General features: G+C 39.8%; 1 protein-coding gene across 3 annotated transcripts in view; it reads right to left on the bottom strand.

Moving 5' to 3' along the window:
* LOC106087156 (uncharacterized) overlaps positions 1-12,284 on the bottom strand; it is a 115,903-nt gene extending 103,619 nt beyond the window's left edge. Inside the window, exon 1 of one of the 3 annotated variants that reach the window (XM_059369183.1) lies at positions 12,018-12,284. The gene's annotated coding sequence lies outside the window, so the exon portion shown is untranslated. The remainder of the gene's footprint in view (positions 1-12,017) is intronic. The other 2 variants (XM_013252083.2, XM_059369191.1) reach the window with 2 other exon arrangements.
* Positions 12,285-15,921: the final 3,637 nt, after the last annotated feature.

Below are 15,921 nucleotides of genomic sequence, written 5' to 3'. Positions count from 1 at the left end.
AGACCTAAAGGTCTCATTGTTAACCCAGAGAAGACTGAAATATGCCTGCTCACGAGGAACACAAAGGTGGGCCAATTTAACTTACCACGTTTCCTCAATAAGACAATTTCGATATCTGACAAGGTCAAATACTTAGGTGTGTTCTTGAACAGGAAACTGAATAGGAAGTGTCACATTCAGGACAGCGTTCTGAGAAGGCTCACAGATGTTGGGCACTATGTGGACGGCCCATAGGCTCGAAATGGGGCCTGAAACCGAAGATATTCCACTGGCTCGACAGGAGCTTGATTAGACCAATACTTACTTACGCCTCAGTAGTTTGGTTAAATGTGAGACAGCCTCTGAGGAGTTCCGGGCGATCACGAAATGCGTGAGGTGGTGTGGGCTAACGCGAGGACATCGAGTGTGAACATTTTTACGGACAGTAAAATTGCCATAAGGGCAATAACAACCAGGACGATGATGCCACGAACATTCTTGCAGTCTAAGAAGGAGATTAACGCCTTCTTTGAGAATGACAAAATCCGCATCATTTGGGTGCCGGACCACAACGGAGTAAGAGTTCAGAAGATTTGGCAGAGAAGGACAGAGGACTGCGGTCAATAAACTTGGTTAACCCAAAGCCTTTCGGGTGGATGCAGTCAGAGTTAAGGGCGTGGGCGACGAATGAGCATGCTACCCAATAGAACAGCGAAACGGTCGGTAGGACGGCGAAAATCCTATGGGGGGATTTAGATCGTGAGAAGACGAGGCAATTACTGAAAGGAAGTAAGAAGGAGGTCGGTATAGTTTTCGGTATCGTGAGGGCACACTAGGACTACGAAGATGATGAGACGTTGGAGCATTTCCTTTGGCATTGCCCGGCTTTTTAACAGATACCGGCATTTTGGTGGGAACACAATACCAGACATGAACCAACTTAGGGGTGTGGCATGAAAAACAATTAAGGGTTTGGTAAGTGCTACGGAATTCGAAGCTTAAATTTTCGTTTTTGAGACTACGTTTTTAGTTTTTAGAGCGCACAACAAGCCGATTACTGGGTTAGGCGTATGTCTTAAACGGCATGGGGCAGATTAATATCTGCACCCTCTTCAACTTACTGCGCTAAGGGGAGTTAGAGGACTTATAGAAGACTATTTCAAAACAAAAGTATGCTCTTTCCTGGACTCAATAGTCGTTGGGTATGAAGAGCACTTTAATCAATTGGAGAAAGTTGTTGATGAAGTACATTGTGTATCAGAAATCCCGATCCGCCATGCCACTCAAAGTGAATTGAAAACAGCGCACGCTTGCCTCACTTTTATAATTCCTGTGCCATGCTATTTTTTGAATAGATACCATTGAATATGATCTCGCGCTACAATATGTTCCAAAAATCATGTAAAGCACCTTAATCCATTTGAGAAAGTTGTTGATGAAGGTATATGGTGTATCAGAAATCGCGATCCACCATGCCAGTCAAAGTGCATTGAAAACAGCACACACTTCCGTAGCAGAATTGGCTAAGATACTCAATAACGTATTTGTTAAATAAAATGTCATACTAATGGGATAGAAAAATGTGGCTTAAAGGGGTTTGCGAAGATAACTCTTGGAATCGGTTTATAAGGCAGAATGTCCAAACATATATTCCTTATATGGGATCTCAGCTTAAGATTTCAAATTGTTACAAATGTTATGACTACTTTAATATACCTTCGTTCTATATAGGAGCCTAAAAATATGTTAAGCAATCAAATTTTCAATTGAAGTGCAGAATCCCAAAAGCTTTTATGCCATCACATACAAAACGATTTGGTTTGATGGGTTTCTGTTAAGATATGACTATCAATGTATGTGTGTGTGAGTGTTCAAAGGCAACTATTAAATACAAATTCCAACATACAAAGACAAAGTCACACACTCACACAGATGCTCAATCGAATGTGCTCTGTGTTTAGTTTCTTTCAGCGTCCTTTTTGTTGTTTGCTCAAAATTATACACCTGAGTTAACGCTATTTTGAAACCACAATGATTCTTTGAAATTCTTTTCATTTCACATACTGTGTTTCTTGTTTTCGTTTCTTTGGCAAAATAAAAAACCTACAAAGCCTGCCTCTCACATACAAACATACACACACACACATAGGATTGCATTTATGATAAAGCCTTTCTGCAACAACAAAAACTCTTACCAACACCGACAGCAAGAAAAAGGAAAACTAACAATCCATTCGGCAACAAGAAAAGTGAAAATGAAAAAAAACTCTCGCAATAAGTGAAAGCAAAATTTCAAGACGTTTGGGGGCAAAAAAGGCAGCAACAATAATACAATACCAGAAATACAAATCAGGCAAACATAAACGGAGACGGCACACATGTTTCTCACACCGATACAAAGACACACACACATATGATAAGGTAAATCACAAAAACAAAAAGCACAAGAATGGTCAGTAGCAGCAGCAACAATAGCAACATATGGCATATTCCATTAAAAAAGTGTGGAATTTTCACCATTGAAAGTTGGAATAGAGCATACCGAAAGTTGGAATAGAGGATACCGGAAGTTGGAATAGAGGATGCCGGAAGTTAGAATAGAAGATACCTATTCCAACTTCCGGCGGGTGGCCTAAATGTTTCATCTAATGCATGTTGCTAACGTCTTCCTCATCCATATTGCACGATATCCGCTAACAAATCTCCAGCTTACTCGTGTTGTCCACTTCCTGAACAATGGAAGCACTGATGCAGACGAATGTAAATACTTGGCATTGCATTCTACAAACACACAGTTGGAGAAAATCGAAAAAAAAATAGTAAACAAGTAAAAAGGCGTTAAGTTCGGCCGGGCCGAACTTTGGATACCCACCACCTCGGGTATATATGTAAACCACCTTTCATCAAAATTCGGTGAAAATTTCATACCTTATACTCATATACCTCATACCGATCTGAACTATATACGACACGGATGTCGAAAAGCCTAACATAAGACTTTGTCAAATTTCAGTGAAATCGGATTATAAATGCGCTTTTTATGGGGCCAAGAGTTTAAATCGAGATATCGGTCTACATGGCAGCTATATCCAAATCTGGACCGATTTGGGCCAAGTTGCGTCAACATGTCGAAGAGCCTAACACTAAGCATTGTCCCCAATTTCGGCGAAATCGGACAATAAATGCCTCTTTTATGGGCCCTAAACCTTAAATTCAGAGATCGGTCTATATGGCAGCTATATTCAAATCTGGACCGATCTGGGCAAAATTTAAGAAGGACGTCGAAGAGCCTTACCAAACTCACTGTCTCAAATTTCAGCGACATCGGACAATAAATGCGTCTTTTATGGCCCCAAAACCTAGAACCTAGATATCGGTCTATATGGCAGCTATATCCAAATCTGGACCGATCTGTGCGATATTGCAGGAGTATATCAAGGGGCTTAACTTAACTCACTGTTCCAAATTTCGGGGACTTCGGGCAATAAATGAGCATTTTATGGGCCCAAAACCATAAATCAAGAAATCGGTCTATATGGCAGCTATATCCAAATCTGAACCGATCTGGACCAAAATAAAGAAACATGTCAAAGGGCCTAAGGCAACTCACTGTCCCAAATTTCAGCGAAATCGGATAGTAAATGTGGCTTTTATGGGCCTTACACCCTAAATCGGAGGATCGGTCTATATGGCAGCTATATCCAAATCTGAACCGATCTGGTCCAAATTAACGAAGGAAGTTGAAGGGCCTAACACAAATCCCTGTCCCAAATTTCAGCGAAATCGGATAATAAATGTGGCTTTTATGGGCCTTAGACCCTAAATCGGAGGATCGGTCTATATGGCAGCTATATCCAAATCTGTACCGATCTGGTCCAAATTAACGAGGGAAGTTGCAGGGCCTAACACAAATCCCTGTCCCAAACTTCAGCGAAATCGGATAATAAATGTGGCTTTTATGGGCCTTAGACCCTAAATCGGAGGATCGGTCTATATGGCAGCTATATCCAAATCTGAACCGATCTGAGCCAAATTGACAAAGGATGTCGAAGGGCCTAACATAACTCACTGTCCCAAATTTCAACAAAATCGGATAATAAATGTGGCTTTTATGGGCCTAAGACCCTAAATCGGCGGATCGGTCGATATGGGGGCTATATCAAGATATAGTCCGATATATCCCATCTTCGAACTTAACCTGCTTATGGACAAAAAAAGAATCTGTGCAAAATTTCAGCTCAATATCTCTATTTTTAAAGACTGTAGCGTGATTTCAACAGACAGACGGACAGACGGACAGACGGACGGACATGGCTAGATCGTCTTAGATTTTTACGCTGATCAAGAATATATATACTTTATAGGGTCGGAAATGGATATTTCGATGTGTTGCAAACGGAATGACAAAATGAATATACCTCCATCCTTCGGTGGTGGGTATAAAAATATGCCGTGCGAGAATGGGTAAAGATATCTCTGTGAAATTTGAAACTATATTAACTGAGATATTAGCGAGGTCGTGTGCAAAATCTCAAGCCCTAGGTTTTCCGAGCGCCTTTTAAGAGGCTCATAAAATTTGTCACCTCGGTATTTCAAAAATTTATTGGAACTGCCAAATCTTCATTTATGGACCGATTTTCGAAATTCAAATTGAAAAATATTCTTAGAAAAATCGAACAGAGATATCTAAGCAATAAGATATCCTCTTGAATTGGGCAGATAAAAGTATCCTTAAAAACAAAAAATAAATTCTACACGAATTTCTTTACAAAAATCTCCAAAATATCACTTTCGAGCAAAGATGGTTTCAAATGCGAAATTTTTAGTAAATTTGCAGCATGGATTTAGTGGACATATGGAGTAAAAAACCAGTAAGGAAGGCCATCATTCGGGCGGTGCCGACTGTATAATGCCTTACACCTATCCCATAAGTACAATGTGGGAGCTATTGGGTTGCCCAAAAAGTAATTGCGGATTTTTTAAAAGAAAGTAAATGCATTTTTAATAAAACCTAAAATGAACTTTAATCAAATATACTTTTTTTCTAAAGCAAGCTAAAAGTAACAGCTGATAACTGACAGAAGAAAGAATGCAATTACAGAGTCACAAGCTGTGAAAAAATTTGTCAACGCCGACTATATGAAAAATCCGCAATTACTTTTTGGGCAACCCAATAGATCCAGTTTTGATTTGCTTTGGCGGATGTTTTTAGATGGTTTATTAAGAAATCCCTATCAAATTTCGAGTAAATATGTTCAAACTGTAGTAACTGCGATTGACAAATTACAACATTATTGAAAACTACTCAAATTCTCAAAATCGGACGAACATATATGTATATGGGAGCTGTACCCAAATTTGAACCGATTTCAACTTCTCAGATACTTTGGCAGTCGTCGAGGAAAGTATTTTGCAAAATTTTGGCACGATTGATCAATAAATGCGCTTGCTGTGACTCTAGAAGTTTAAATCGGGCGATATATATAAAGGGTGATTTTTTTGAGGTTAGGATTTTCATGCATTAGTATTTGACAGATCACGTGGGATTTCAGACATGGTGTCAAAGAGAAAGATGCTCAGTATGCTTTGACATTTCATCATGAATAGACTTACTAACGAGCAACGCTTGCAAATCATTGAATTTTATTACCAAAATCAGTGTTCGGTTCGAAATGTGTTCAAATTTTGACAAATTTTGTTCAGCGATGAGGCTCATTTCTGGTTGAATGGCTACGTAAATAAGCAAAATTGCCGCATTTGGAGTGAAGAGCAACCAGAAGCCGTTCAAGAACTGCCCATGCATCCCGAAAAATGCACTGTTTGGTGTGGTTTGTACGCTGGTGGAATCATTGGACCGTATTTTTTCAAAGATGCTGTTGGACGCAACGTTACGGTGAATGAACACATTTCGAACCGAACACTGATTGTTGCGTTGCTCGTTAGTAAGTCTATTCATGATGAAATGTCAAAGCATACTGAGCATCTTTCTCTTTGACACCATGTCTGAAATCCCACGTGATCTGTCAAATACTAATGCATGAAAATCCTTACCTCAAAAAAATCACCCTTTATAATCAAGGAAGCCTTGAGGAGCTTCAAACCATTCAAATAATTCTGACCTGATGGAATATTTCAGGCATAACTACAAAAGGAGATCAACTATTTGGCGCCTCATATGGTCATTATTTTCACAGTGTGCCTAGGACTTGCATATACTCCGAAAGCCTGGCAGGAAGCAAGGGTTTTATTTATATTCAAGCTCGACACGGCACACGGTTAAACCATGGAACGTATTGTCGACACCATGATAAAGAGTAGGACATCCAGCGAACATCCTCAAATACAAACAGCATGCCTATGTCAAGGGAAAGTCAGTGAAGACTGCCCTGCAGGAGGTTGTGCATAAAAGCGAAGAATCCTTAGATGCCAAAACGTTACACCGGCGGAATACATACAAATCGAAGGGGCTTTTAGCAATGTGCGGACCGACACATTGATCTAATCCTTAGACCAGTATCAGGTGGACCCGGTCCTTAGAGACAGGATAAATCATATGCTAAGGAACTGGTAGATACATTGTGTGTCCCATGACATAAATATAAGGGAGAAAGTGGCACAAGGCACGCCACAGGGGGGGCATTTTACCGCCACTCCTATGGGAACCACCATAAATGACCTATTACGGAGTCTGACTATGGAGGGATTTGAACCGCATGATATGTAGACAATGTTATAATACTTTTAAGGGGGAAAGATCCGAACCAGCTATGCAGAAGAGACGAAAGGGTCGTGCATACGGCACACGACTGGCACAATGTTAACCCAGAAAAGACTGAAATTTGCTTGTTCACGAGGAAGACGAAGGTGGGCCAATTTGACAGACCACGTTTGCTCAATAGAACGATATTGATATATGACAAGGTTAAAGTGAAATTGGAAGTGTCCCATTCAGGAGCGTACCGAGAAGGCTCACAGATGTTGGGCACTATGTAGACGAGCCGTAGGTTAGAATTGGCGCCTGATTCCTAGGATAGTTCACTTGCTCTACAGGAGCGTGACAAGACCAATACTTACTTACGCCTCAATAGTTTGATGGACTGCGATAAAGAAAAAATGCAACGTAAGGACCATACAACAGGTTCAGAGAACATGTTGTCTTGGCATAGGCGGACTGTATAATGATCAGGCTGTCTAAAACAGATATAAGTCCTTGGGTTCTTAATGTAGACCCCTAGTCCCAATCTGTCCTCTAGCTTAGATCCACCCGTGTAACATGATCTTCCAGATGGTAAAACTGGGGTTTCGTCAGTCATCACCACAAGTGTCGTTTCAGGTATGCGATGGGAAACCTCTTTCATTCCTTCCAGATTTTCTATCGTTTCCTCGATTATACCGCGGTGGTGTGAGCTGCTTCTTTCCTCTATCCATTTTCGCATTGCTTTAAGTCGCATAGCCGCAGTGGCGGATATCTAGAATAGTCTCCAGTGCTCTAGTGGGCTTGGTCCTCACCGCTCCGCCTATGGCAAGACAACATGTTCTTTGAACCTGTGGTATGGTCCTGATGTTTCACTTTTTTGTGCATAGCATTCCACTAAACTACTGAGGCGTAGCAGTTCACCAAACTACTCACGCTCCTGTAGAGCCAGTAGACTATCCTCGGATTCGGATTCAACATAGGGGAGCTTTCTCAGTAAGCTCCTGAATGTGAGACTTCCAATTAAGTTTCCTAACCAAGATCACTCCTAAGTATTTGACCTTGTCAGATATCGAAATCGTTTGTTGAGGAAATATGGTGCGTCGATTTGACCCACCTTCATCTTCCTCGTGAACAGGCATATTTCAGTTTTCTCGCGACATGGAGGAGTCGCGACGATTGGCATAAACATCTTCTCAGACAGCCAGGAAGCCATTAAATCCCTGGAGATCGTATTTCTGAACACAAAAAACGCCCTCGACTGTCGCAGATATCTCCTAACGAGATGGTTCAGTTCAAAATTCACCTGTTCTAGGTGCCGGGTCACAGAGATATTCCAAGGAACTGTAAAGCGGTCAACCTTCGAGACTAGGAACTACCTTACACATTCCAGGAAAACTGGAATCGGTGGCTATTCCTCTAGCGAAATTTAAGCTAAGTTTTCAGGATCAGACACGAAGGACAACGAAAGAGGGGGTTGTGAGCATTCCAAAACTATGTGGCCTTATCTAGACTTGAAGAGGTCTACCGTTTTCCCCCACTGGCAAGGACAGACGTCTGAGTCATTGTGTTCGTCATGGCAAGTCACTGTCTAATCGGAAAGTATGCTGACAGACTGAAGGTTGCCAGTAACGACTTTTGCAGAAGCTGTGAGGACGTCGAAGAAGAAGAGACTATAGAACACCTTCTGTGTGTGCGTGAGGATATCGAAGAAGAAGGGACTACAGAACACCTTCTGTGTCCCGCACTGGCAGTCAGAAGGAGTTCCACTTTAATTTCTCATTCTCTCTTTGAGAACCTGTCGGAATAAGCGGATATGAACATTCGCAAGTTGATGGGCTTTTTAAGGCGACCTGAATGGTTTCAACGGTAGGAACTAGAAGGCATCTTTCTTCTTCAGTTCGTGTGGTATCACAATGGACGAAAACGTCTAAGTGAGTCTTAGGTTTAAGTGGCAAGCTTTATTCCTTCGAAAGTTAGTTGAAAGACAGACGGACATGACTAAATCAACACGATCAAGAACATATATACTTTGTTGGGTGTCAGATCAATATTTCGATATGTTACAAACAGAATGACGAAATGACTATACCCCCCATTCTATGGTGTAGGGTATAAAATTACTCCAACTCCCTGCTACAACCCTTGGTTCGAGCTATGATTGCTGAAACTGATACAAGGTTGACTTTTATATTTCGGGATTGGACAACTCTTGGGTTGCAATCTGCCAATTGACAGCTCTATCGTAAAGCTGGACTTTTTGAGGTTATACGTACTGAGAACATTTTGATATACGAGCTATATTTGTGTTGTTTACAGTAACATAAAAGATTCATCTCGCCAAAAAAATGGAATTAAATCTTGAACATTTTCGTGCGATTATTTGTTGCAACTTTCGATATAAACTAACTCAACAACAGTGCATCGATGAACTTAATTAAATTTTTGCTCCATCAAGGACCTGTGATTGTTGATGGTATGGTGAATTCAACCGAGGTCGTAGTTCACTCCAAGACGAATTTCGTGGAGGTCGTGCATAATCAGTTTTTGTTCCAAAAACCATTGATGGTGTGAGCCAACTGATACTGCAAGATCGTCATGTGACCTATCGTGAGATTGAGACAACCTTTGGCATAAGTGGGACCAGCATACATTCAATATTGCATGAACATTTGACAGTCAAAAAATTTGTTCGCGTTGGATCCCACACAATTTGTCAATCTCTCAAAAAAAGGCTCGTGTCGAAAGAAATGCTCCAAAAATTTGGAAACATCTACATTTTTGAACACTCAAAACATCGGTTTGATGAGTCATCTACCGTATAGTCCTGATTTGGCACTTCTTCTTTTTATTTCCTTACGTAAAAAATAAAATGAGAGGTCAACATTTTCGACACCTGAAGAAGCAGTTGATGTTTTCAGAATCCATGTTTTGGAGATACCTCAATCAGAGTGGTAAAAGTGCTTCGACAATTGGTACAAACGCATGCAAGAGTGTACACTCAACCAAATTTGTTATTCAAAACAGCAAAAATATTTGCTAAAACAGCAATTTTTGTCTGCTGAAAATGGGAAATCAGACATTACTGCTGTTTCAGAAAACATAGGGCTGCTGTTTTAGCAACTATTTCTTACTGCTATTTCATCTAACAAAATCTGCTGTTTAGAGTACACAAGTCTGCTGAAAAAATTCGTATGCTACTTTTTATGGTTGCCTGTTACTTGTTTTGATTACGTTAGCCATTACTTAGAATTTTTTTTAGAAATTTTGTTGGAGAATGTTATTTTTAGCAAACTTTTTTCTATGAGTGTATAGTTCCTAATGGGGAATATTTTGAAAAAAAAATGCGTTTGCTACTTTTTATGGTTGTCTGTTACTTGTTTTGATTACGTTAGCCATTTTTTAGAATTTTTTTTAGAAATTTTGTTGGAGAAATTTATTTTAAGCAAACTTTTTTCTATGAGTGTATAGTTCCTAATGGGACATATTTTAAAAAAAACTGCGTATGCTACTTTTTATGGTTGCCTGTTACTTGTTTTGATTACGTTAGCCATTTCTTAGATTTTTTTTTAGAAATTTTGTTGGAGAAATTTGTTTTTAGCAAACTTTTTTCTATGAGTGTATAGATCTTAATAGGGAATATTTTGAAAAACAATAAAGCGATTTTCGATGACGGTTTTCGATGTTGTTGTTCTCTAATTCCGAATATAAAAGGCAACCCTCGTACTAAGTGTCAGTGACTCGTGCTTTTGTCACCCTAAAGTAGCTGACTGGAGAAGCTCTCACTGATGAAAATTCTTCTCTGGGTCGCCTGGTTCCTTTCATCATTGCCGTAGGCGTTGCTTACCCCTACCCTCCTCTTTTCATTATACTGCCTTACACCCTACTATGGTGAAATTCTTTCTGTATGCTTCTCTTCTTCCCTAGACACCTTTTTCCATGATATCAAAAAAAGTCGGGCATTTATAAATCGACTTAAAGAATATCATGCCGGTTAAGCTAACATTCTCTTTATTTAGCTATTACAAGTATATTACCATGTTATGATAACCCTCCCATCCCACAGTAATTCCATAGGACAATTAATTGAAAATATCCCGTTTTCTTTCCATGGAATACCCCATAAACTAAAATCATCATCATTTTTCACGTACAATAAAACTCTAACAAAAAACCATACACAGCAGCAACAGAAAGATTCGCTGAACCAGAGGGCAAAAAAAGAGAGGAGAGAGTTGGATTAAACCTCAAACAATATTAATAAAATCAAAGGCCACAACAGCAAGAGCAACAGCACCGTAACCAACCACAAAAGCAACAATGACAACAATAACAAAGAATCCAGAAGAGTAATAGCAACAGCAATGGTAACAAAACCCACCAAACCCAAACAAAGCAAAAAAAAAACAACAAGGAAAAACATCAACAAAAGCGTGTAAGAGAGTGAGTGACTGACTGACTAGGTTTGATGTTTGAATAGAGTAGTGTTGTTGCTGCTGCTGCTGCTGTGGTTGTTTGTGTTGTGGCGGAAATGTAAAGAATCACAAGGACATAAGCGTCAATAATATGTGATATGCGGTACGCGGCATCGGCACCATAGCTACTCATAGCATAACAGCACAGTTATATCCTCACTCTCTTGACTTGCTCTTTATCTCCCAACGAGTGTGAGTGTGTGTGTGTGTGTGTCGGTGTGTGTTGTGGGGTTTTCATAGACAACCATGTAAAATTTAAGTACTCTAGTGGAGCCTAGTCTAGGGCTGGCTGGCTACACACACTCTCTCCGAAACACTCCACTACTACATACTACACACTATACTACATTTGCATGTATGTGCCTTTGTATTTAAGCAAGTGTTTCAAAGGTATTGCCACTTCTTCTACTATATTTGTCAGTTTAGCAAAGATATATTCCATGGTACTCTCTTTGCCATACGCTATATTTATGATGACTTGCATGCTATACTCTGTCACCCTGTGAGGTGGGAGTTACATTAAAGTAAATCTACATTCACATGCCCACATGGGGTACACATTGAGTCTAGGCCTAGGACTCGCTGCGTTAATGTGGCCCATTAATATGCTCGCTTGCTCGCTGACTCTTTTGTGGCACGTTTAATCTCAGCATTATTTAATCATTAACACAAAGGAGCTTCACTTCTTGTTTTCCTTTTTTGTTTTCTTGCAGTGAAAATTCATGACCTTACTTGGGATCATTTCTTCTTTTTGGCTTTTTGATGGTATATGGACTTTCAGTTTCTTTATAGGGCTTTTCTTGGTAAAGTGTTGCATTCTTTTTCCCCTTTGCGTTTTTTTAGTTTCGCTCAGGTATTTTTTTATTTACATTTCCACACAAACCTACCACGTACCTATATATATATACAAGCATGCATATACTCTATATCATCTTCTTGGCTACTAAGTTTATTTCCGTTTCGTTTCTTTTTTTTAATATTTTTTTTTTTTTGCTACCCTGGTACATTCACTTTTATTTTGTATTTTTTTTTATTATTTTTATTTATTTATTTTTTCTGCTTCCACGCACAAGCACCTTTGCAAACCGACACGCGCGCTTCTTAGTCGAGTACGTTTGCCTGCAATATCCTGCCTACAACTGAACTAAACTAAACAACATAGGCGGCTTTTTCTTGGGTCCCCTTAGGCAGGCATGCAGACAGACAGACAGACAAACAGAGGGGCAGCAAGTATGCTAAGCATACAAGAGGAGGCTGCTGTTACGGCTGCTTGAGTTTAGTTTTCCTTATTTTTCTCTGCTATGGCAAAGTAACATCAAGAGACAACAGCAACAACCATAACAAAGTTTACTAAAACTTCCATAGCAGAGAGCAGATAGAGTTGAGTTCTGTTGCTCTGTTGATTATTTAAAGAATAATAAAGAAAAACCAACAACTCTTGGGGTTATTTGCTGCACGTGCCACCAAAATTTGCCATATCAAAATTCTCCGAGCATAGAGAGCTTTCACCACAGCTTTTTGCCTCCAATTTTATTTGAAATATGTGGCAACAAAAAAGCTTACTACAGCTTTGGGTGGGTGAACAAAATAAATAAAAAACGACTGGAAAAAGTTTGAGTTATCAAAGCTAATTAAAAAAAAACAAGTAAAAGGCGTTAAGTTCGGCCGGGCCGAACTTTGGATACCCACCACCTCTGAAATATACGTAACCACCTTTTATCAAAATTCGGTGAAAATTTCATACCTTATGTCCTATAGCAGTTATGTCGAAGTATGTTCCGATTTGGACCAAATACGAATAAGTACAGTAGCTATATCTAAAAATAAAAAAAGCCTAACATAAGTCACTGTATCAAATATCGGTGAATGCGCATTTTATGGACCCAAAGCTTTAAATCGAGAGATCGGTCTATATGTCAGGTATATTCAAATCTGGACCGATCTGGGCCAAATTGAAGAAGGACGTCGAAGAGCCAAATTCAACTCACTTTCCAAATTTCCGCGTCATTGGACAATAAATGCGCCTTTTATGGTCCCAAAACCTAAAACCGAGATATGGGTCTATATGGCAGCTATATCTAAATCTGGACCGATCTGAGCGATATTGCAGAAGTATGTCGAGGGGCTTAACTCACTGTCCCAAATTTCGGCGACATCAGACAATAAATGCGCTTTTTATGGGCCCAAAATATTAAATCGAGAAATCGGTTTATATGGCAGTTATATCCAAATCTGAACCGATCAGAGCCAAATTGAAGAAGGATGTCGAGGGGCCTTACACAACTCACTGTCTTAAATTTCAGTAAAATCGGATAATAAATGTGGCTTTTATGGGCCAAAGACCCTAAATCGGAGGATCGGTCTATATGGCAGCTATATCCAAATCTGGACCGATGTGGGCCAAATTGACAAAGGATATCGAAAGGCCCAACACAACTCACTGTCCCAAATTTCAGCAAAATCGGATAAGAAATGAGGCTTTTATAGGCCGAAGACCCTAAATCTGAGGATCGGTCTATATGGCAGCTATATCCAAATCTGGACCGATCTGGGCCAAATTGACAAACGATGTCGAAAGACCCAACACAACTCACTGTCCCAACGTTCAGCAAAATCGGATAATAAATGAGGCTTTTATAGGCCGAAGACCCTAAATCTGAGGATCGGTCTTTATGGGGGCTATATCAAGATATAGTCCGATATAGCTCATCTACGAACTTAACCTGCTTATGGACAAAAAAAGACTCTGTGCAAAATTTTAGCTCAATATCTCTATTTTTGAAGACTGTAGCGTGATTTCAACAGACGGAAGGACAGATTAGAAGGATTAGATTTTTACGCTGATCAAGAATATATATACTTATAGGGTCGGAAATGGATATTTCGTTGTATTAACGGACAAAATTAATATGCCCCCATCCTTCGGTGGTGGGAATAACAAGAGGGAGCGTACAGAGTTCTGCCGGGCCGAATCTTATATACCCTCCTAGATGGATCGCGTTTATCGAGTTTTTTGCGCGGTATCTCTTTTTAGGCAAAAAAGGATATAAGAAAAGATTTGCTCTGCTATTAGAGCGATATCAAGATATGGTCCGGTTTGGACCACAATTAAATTATATGTTGGAGACCTGTGTAAAATGTCAGACAATTCGAATAAGAATTGCGCCTTTGGGGCCTCAAGACGTAAAATAGAGAGAACGATTTATATGGGAGCTGTATCAGGCTAAAGACCGACTCAGACTATAATAAACACGTATGTTGATAGTCATGAGAGAATCCGTCGTACAAAATTTCAAGCAAATCGGATAAGAATTGCGCCCTCTAGAGGCTCAAGAAGTCAAGATCCCAGATCGGTTTATATGGCAGCTAATCAGGTTATGAACCGATTTGAACCTCATTTGACACAGTTGTGGAAAGTAAGAATAAAACACGTTTTGCAAAATTTCAGCCAAATCGGATAGGAATTGCGCCCTCTAGAAGCTCAAGAAATCAAGTCCCCAGATCTGTTTATACGACAGCTATATCAGGTTATGAACCGATTTGAATCATACTTGGCACGATTGTAGGATATCATAACAAAACACGTCGTGCAAAATTTCATTCCAATCGGATAAGAATTGCGCCCTCTAGAGGCTCAAGAAGTCAAGACCCAAGATCGGTTTATATGACAGCTATATCAGGTTATAAAACGATTTGAACCATAGTTGGCACAGTTGTTGGATATCATAACAAAACACGTCGCGTAAAACTTCATTCCGATCGGATAAGAATTGCGCACTCTAGAGGCTCAAGAAGTTAAGACCCAAGATCGGTTTATATGGCAGCTATATCAAAACATGGACCGATATGGCCCATTTACAATACCAACCGACTAATAAGAATTTTTTGTGCAAAATTTCAAGCGGCTAACTTTACTCCTTCGGAAGTTAGCCTGCTTTCGACAGCCAGACGGTCGGACGGACAGACGGACGGACGGACATAAAATGTCGCGAGGATCAAGAATATATTGGGTTGCCCAAAAAGTAATTGCGGATTTTTCATATAGACGGCGTTGACAAATTTTTTCACAGCTTGTGACTCTGTAATTGCATTCTTTCTTCTGTCAGTTATCAGCTGTTACTGTTAGCTTGCTTTAGAAAAAAAGTGGAAAAAAGTATATTTGATTAAAGTTCATTCTAAGTTTTATTAAAAATGCATTTACTTTCTTTTAAAAAATCCGCAATTACTTATTGGGCAACCCAATATAAACTTTATAGGGTCTCAGACGAATATTTCGAGTAGTTACAAACAGAATGACGAAATTAGTATACCCCCCATCCTATGGTGGAGGGTATAAAATGGAAGTAAAACGGCGGAGCCGAACTTTAGATACCCACCACCTTCATGGCAGCATTGTGTTAACCTCATTTAAGCAAGTCTGGTGAAAAATACGCCGTGCATGAAAGACGGGTGAAAAATACACCAATTACGACACCTTAGCAGCTATATCGGATTACTGTTTGATTTCGACCAAACTTGCAGGAATGTCAAGGGGTCCAACCCACCTCACTTACCTAGACCATTAAACCGGAGATTGGTCTATATGGCAGCTACATCTAAATATAGTCCGATCTACACCATATTTTATGGACCCAAGACTTTAAATCGGGAGATCTGCTCATTAGAGTAATGCGATTAACATTCGCGTTTCTGATTCTTGGGATTTTGTTGAGCAAAAATGTCCATCAGACCATACGTTTACGATGAGAATCGAGCCTCCAGATTTTGATTTGC

The sequence above is a fragment of the Stomoxys calcitrans genome, chromosome 5 (genome assembly GCF_963082655.1).
Source record: "Stomoxys calcitrans chromosome 5, idStoCalc2.1, whole genome shotgun sequence".
Lineage (NCBI taxonomy): Eukaryota > Metazoa > Arthropoda > Insecta > Diptera > Muscidae > Stomoxys > Stomoxys calcitrans.
The sequence above is the reverse complement of the archived record's forward strand: the minus strand, read 5'-3'. Positions and strand labels throughout refer to the sequence as shown.